The sequence below is a fragment of the Protomyctophum parallelum genome (assembly GCF_964188405.1).
Source record: "Protomyctophum parallelum genome assembly, chromosome: 12".
NCBI lineage: Eukaryota > Metazoa > Chordata > Actinopteri > Myctophiformes > Myctophidae > Protomyctophum > Protomyctophum parallelum.
Genome location: NC_139712.1, coordinates 42,144,115 through 42,149,995, shown reverse-complemented (window position 1 = coordinate 42,149,995; position 5,881 = coordinate 42,144,115).

The following is a 5,881-nucleotide window of genomic DNA, read 5'->3' as shown; positions in this document are numbered from 1 at the left end:
GTGAAACAGTGAAACTGAATCAGCTGCTGGCTGTGCTGCCTGTCGCCCTCAGGGGAAACCATAACAACCGAGCCGACCGCCACTCCTTCATTCATGCACTGCGGGGCAGTGGCCGCGAGAGGGCGACATTGTTCACTCAGTGAACTCAATTCAATTCAATTCAATTCAATTCAAAGGGCTTTATTGGCATGAGAAAACATACGTTTACATTGGCAAAGCATGAAGAACAATACAGCAATACAATCAAAATGATGTACATTTGAAGGTCAGAATCTTCAATAGATCAAATTCTATGTACCAAGATCACTCGGTGGCGGTGCAGGTATAGTGCAGGAATATACACAACTAGAAAGCAGTTCACTGCAGAAACTGCGTGGGCTCGCCAAAAGACGCAATGTATATAATGTACAGTAGAAAATGTATTAAAGCTGAAGGAAAAGTAAAAAAAAAGAATGTATAAAAATCTGTAAAAAGAATAAGCATAAATAACTGCATAAAGCGGAATAAAGTATGTGGAAGTAGTATGATGCCCAAAAAGTGGCAGAATAAAGTAAGTAAAGTATTACTGTAGCACGCCGTTTTTCATCATTTTTGAAGATTTGAAAAAAATGAAAAAATGAAAAAAACGATGGGTTATATAGCCCATCGTTTTTTGAATGTTTGAAAAAAAAGTTTAATCCTCGTTTTTCATCATTTTGGACCATGGGCTATAGCCCATATCGTACGGCATACTATAGCCCGCCGTTTTTCATCATTTTTGAGGATTTGAAAAAAATGAAAAAATAAAAAAACGATGGGTTATAACGTCTAAAAATAGACGTCTAAAACACGTCTATTTTTAGACGTTTTTTAGACGTCTTTTTTTAGACGCTCGACTAATAGCCCATATCGTACGGCATACTGTAGCACGTCGTTTTTCACCATTTTTGAGGATTTGAAAAGAATGGAAAAAAAAAAACGATGGGTTATATCCCATCGTTTTTTGAATTTTAGATTTTTATTTTTTATCCTCGTTTTTCATCATTTTTGACCATGGGCTATAGCCCATACCGTACGGAATACTATAGCACGCCGTTTTTCATCATTTTTGAGGATTTGAAAAAAATGAAAAAAACGATGGGTTATAGCCCATCGTTTTTTGAATTTTTGATTTATTTATTTTTATCCTCGTTTTTCATCATTTTGGACCATGGGCTATAGCCCATATCGTAGCATACTATAGCACGCCGTTTTTCATCATTTTTGAGGATTTGAAAAAAATGAAAAAAATGAAAAAACCAATGGGTTATAGCCCATGTTTTTTAATTTTTTAATTTCTTTTTTATCCTCTTTTTTCATCATTTTGGACCATGGGCTATAGCCCATATCGTACGGCATACTATAGCACGCCGTTTTTCATCATTTTTGAGGATTTGAAAAAAATGAAAAAATGAAAAAAAACGATGGGTTATAGCCCATGTTTTTTGAATTTTTGATAAAAAGAAAATATCCTTGTTTTTCATCATTTTGGACCATGGGCTATAGCCCATATCGTACGGCATACTATAGCACGCCGTTTTTCATCATTTTTGAGGATTTAAAAAAAATGAAAAAACGATGGGTTATAGCCCATGTTTTTTGAATTTTTGGAGAAAAAAAATATCCTCGTTTTTCATCATTTTGGACCATGTTTTTTGAATTTTTGATTATTTGTTTTTATCCTCGTTTTTCATCGTGACCATGGACTATAGCCTTTCGCTTTTCCTTGATTTTCACCTTTTTTTAAATCCTCAACAATGATGAAGAATCGCGCACTATAGCGCGCCGCTCAATGACCTGAGACCATGGACCAATGAACCATGTAAATACAACACATTGAGCAGGGCACTGCAGGGAGTTGAACCCCGTTCCGGTAAACCAGAAGTCCGACACCAGTGCCTTAGTTTTTGTGTTGTTGTTCATTTACAGGTCCAGGTGAGTATACGCATGTGCGCCTGTGCGTGTGTAGGTGCATGTGTGCATGTGTGTGTGCACGCTTCAATGACCACTGTTGGACCCCATGGGGATCAAGGACCTCTGGGAGCCACCCATAATTCACAGCGGTCACAGCGAACTCTGTTGCATCACAACTGGTGGCCAACAGTCGTAACCAACACCGCCGCCGACCCACAGGAGAATACCATCGCACAGTGGTATCAGACCAACCACAATCAGCCAGCCCTCAAACCAAACCCTTCGACCGAGAAGAACTCAAAACTGCAATGGGAAAGTTGAAACCCGGCAAAGCAGCAGGGATTGATGACATACTGGCAGAAATTATACAGCACCTGGAACCTAACGCAAAGACCTGGATCGTGGGGATGCTGAATACATGCATGGCACAGAAAACCATCCCTTCTGTCTGGAGAAAGGCCAAAGTGGTTGCAATCCCCAAACCTGGCAAAGACCCATCATCCCCAAAGAGCTACCGACCCATTTCCCTCCTCTGCATCACCTACAAGAGAGGCTGCTACTCCAACGCCTCATGCCAATCAGACACCAAGCTGACTAAAGACCAAGCTGGTTTGCGTCCCGGCCGCTCCTGTGCTGGACAGAGCTCAACCTCACCCAACACATTGAGGATGGGTTTGAGGGAAAACAAATAACTGGAGCAGCAACTGGAGGGCGAAGCAAGCACGCAGGCAGCTTGTGCCTGCCTGCCTTCCTGCCTGCCTTCCTGCCATCCTCATGTGGAAGCTGCGTAGTTGAGTTTGTGTGTGTCTTTCTTTTTCTGTCTTTCTTTCTTAGGACGAAGATCAAGGTAGACGCCGTTGGAAGGCTCAACACAAGCCGATGCCCCTAGAGATCCATACCAAAGCTTCCCTCAGGGAACCCAGCAAGCCAGCTAGACAGCAAGCCCGCCCAGTCAGCCAACGCAGCCAGCCAGCTCCGCCAGTCAGCCAGTGTAGAAAGTCAGGCTGCCAAGCCAGCACACATCAGCCCTTGCAGTCAACCATTGTAGCCATACCAGCCTTGCTCAGTCAGCTCAGCCAGGCCTCTCTCGAAGCCTGGCTCTCTGTCTGCCTGGCCCGGTCTGCCCCGCCCTGCCTTGCAGCAACAGAACCAGCCTTGCTGGCAAGCCAGCCAGCTCAGAATACGAGCTCAGCAAGCCAGCACAGCTGGCAAGCACGCAGTTAGTCTTAACCAGTTTCAGACCGGCAGGCCAAGGCAGACAGACAGGAAGACCGAGGCGCCTAGGCAGGCAGACAGGCCAGGAAGGCAACAAAGTGCAGGCAGGGGGACTGTCCGGCCAAAGGCTGCGCTGCAAAGGTTGGAGCCTGGCTTGCTCCTGCTGATCTGGCTGAGTGGCTGTGGCTGCACAGTAAGGCTGCAGTAACCTAGTCTGGGCTTGTTGCTGCACTGGCTTGCTCAGCTCGCATTCTGAGCTGGCTGGCTTGCCAGAAAGGCTGGTTCTGTTGCTGCAAGGCAGGGCAGGGCAGACCGGGCCAGGCAGACAGAGAGCCAGGCCTCGAGAGAGGCCTGGCTGAGCTGACTGAGCAAGGCTGGTATGGCTGCAATGGCTGACTGCAAGGCTGATATGCTCTGGCTTGGCAGCCTGACTTTCTACACTGGCTGACTGGCGGAGCTGACTGGCTGCGTTGGCTGACTGGGCAGGCTTGCTGGCTAGCTGGCTTGCTGGGCTCCCTGAGGGAAGCTTTGGGATGGATCTCTAGGGGCATCGGCTTGTGTTGAGCCTTCCAACGGCGTCTACCTTGATCTCCGTCCTAAGAAAGAAAGACAGAAAAAGAAAGACACACACAAACCCAACTATGCAGCTTCCACCTGAGGAACCGAGACGCGAAAAAATAACTGAGCGTCACTTGGGATGGTCACAAACTCTCCAACCATACCCACCCCATGTATCTTGGAGTTACACTGGACAGGACACTCTTCTTCAAAAAACACCTGAAGAACACAAAAGCCACGGCCAACACCCACAATAACATCCTGTGAAAACTAGTGAACTCCAAGTGGGGCGCAAACCCACAAACAATCCGTGCAACTGCCATGGCCCTGTCTTTCTCTACAGCAGAGTATGCCTGCTCAACCTGGAGCCGATCACGTCACACCAAATTGGTCGACACAGCCCTAAATGACACCTGTCGCATCATCACTTGATGCGTCAAGACAACACCTGTCCCGTGCCTTTATGCGCTAGCCGGCACCTCACCCCGCACATCAGACGACTGTGTATCGCTCAAGATGAATGGAGAACACAGGAGATAGACAGTGAAGTTGGGGATGAACACAATGGTCAGGAAAAGCCTCCTCAACTACAGGCGTTTCTATGTACAGTTAAATGACCAGAGGAGTAAATGGAAAGCCCAAAAGAACGGCCTCCCACAAGCTAGCGTGCTCACCCCCCTCCTTTTCAATATCTACACAAACGACCAGCCACTACCCAATGCCAGCGTTTCATCTACGCCGACGACCTCTGCATTACGACCCAACAAGCAGACTTCCAGAAGATTGAGTCTGTCCTTGAAAGTGCCCTACAAGAAATGGCAAGCTACTACAATACAACCACCTGAAACCCAACCCATAGAGAACACCTCACACACACATAGTTTCCTTTCGTGGCTGTTTACATTCGAGGGTCGCCGGTCCTCTTAAACGGAACAGTTTAACGTCATGCCCAGGACGAAAAGATATAGAGAACACCAACATGACAAATAACAGCAGGAAGGCATGGGCCACAATCCACCGTCTTGGCAAAGACCACACCACCCATTATTCACAACGGTCACAGCAAACTATGTTGCATCACAACTGGTGTAGGTATTGGATGGAGCCCGCACACCACAGGTATAAGAAAGACGTTCTTTATTGAAATACTAACGACGTTTCGATCTATTTGATCTTCATCAGGTCATGTGTACACAAAACATACACTTTTATACTAAGGGAGTGCCCCCATTAACCAATCAAAACACCACATTCTGGTGCCCCTCCCATCACTGCAGGTGTGACACGTCAACCCTGAGCGAGTAGGTGGGGACCCAGACATATTGATGTAAATATAGTCTAACATAACATCAGTAGCATTACAAAGTTATTGTGACAGTAATAATTGCTATAGTGTGTGTTCAGTAACAGGAATATTCCTGTCTCTCCAGCTCTTTAATAAATAGAAAAGGGTTTAATCAGGAGTTGTATTAGCCACAGGATAATCTAAGCGGTGGATATTGCTCTTGTCTTTATGTATGTAAATTGTCTTGTTGTTTGTGTTATGTCAAATGCGTGTATGTGTGTTCTGCATACTTGGCTGCTGTGTTGCAAGATAAATTTCAGTGTGAACTGACAATAAAGTACCATATCATATATATCATATCGTCACCTTATTAAACTAGTGGCCTAAGTAATGGACCAATGAACCATGTAAATACAACACATTGAGCAGGGCACTGCAGGGAGTTGAACCCCGTTCCGGTAAACCAGAAGTCCGACACCAGTGCCTTAGTTTTTGTGTTGTTGTTCATTTACAGGTCCAGGTGTGCATACGCATGTGCGCCTGTGCGTACTGTGTAGGTGCATGTGTGCATGTGTGTGTGCACGCTTTAATGACCACTGTTGGACCCCATGGGGATCAAGGACCTCTGGGAGCCACCCATAATTCACAACGGTCACAGCGAACTCTGTTGCATCACAACTGGTGGCCAACAGTCGTAACCAACACCGCCGCCAACCCACAGGAGAATACCATCGCTCAGTGGTATCAGACCAACCACAATCAGCCAGCCCTCAAACCAAACCCTTCGACTTAGAAGAACGTGAAACTGCAATGGGAAAGTTGAAACCCGGAAAAGCAGCGGGGATTGATGACATACTGGCAGAAATGATACAGCACCTGGGACCTAACGCA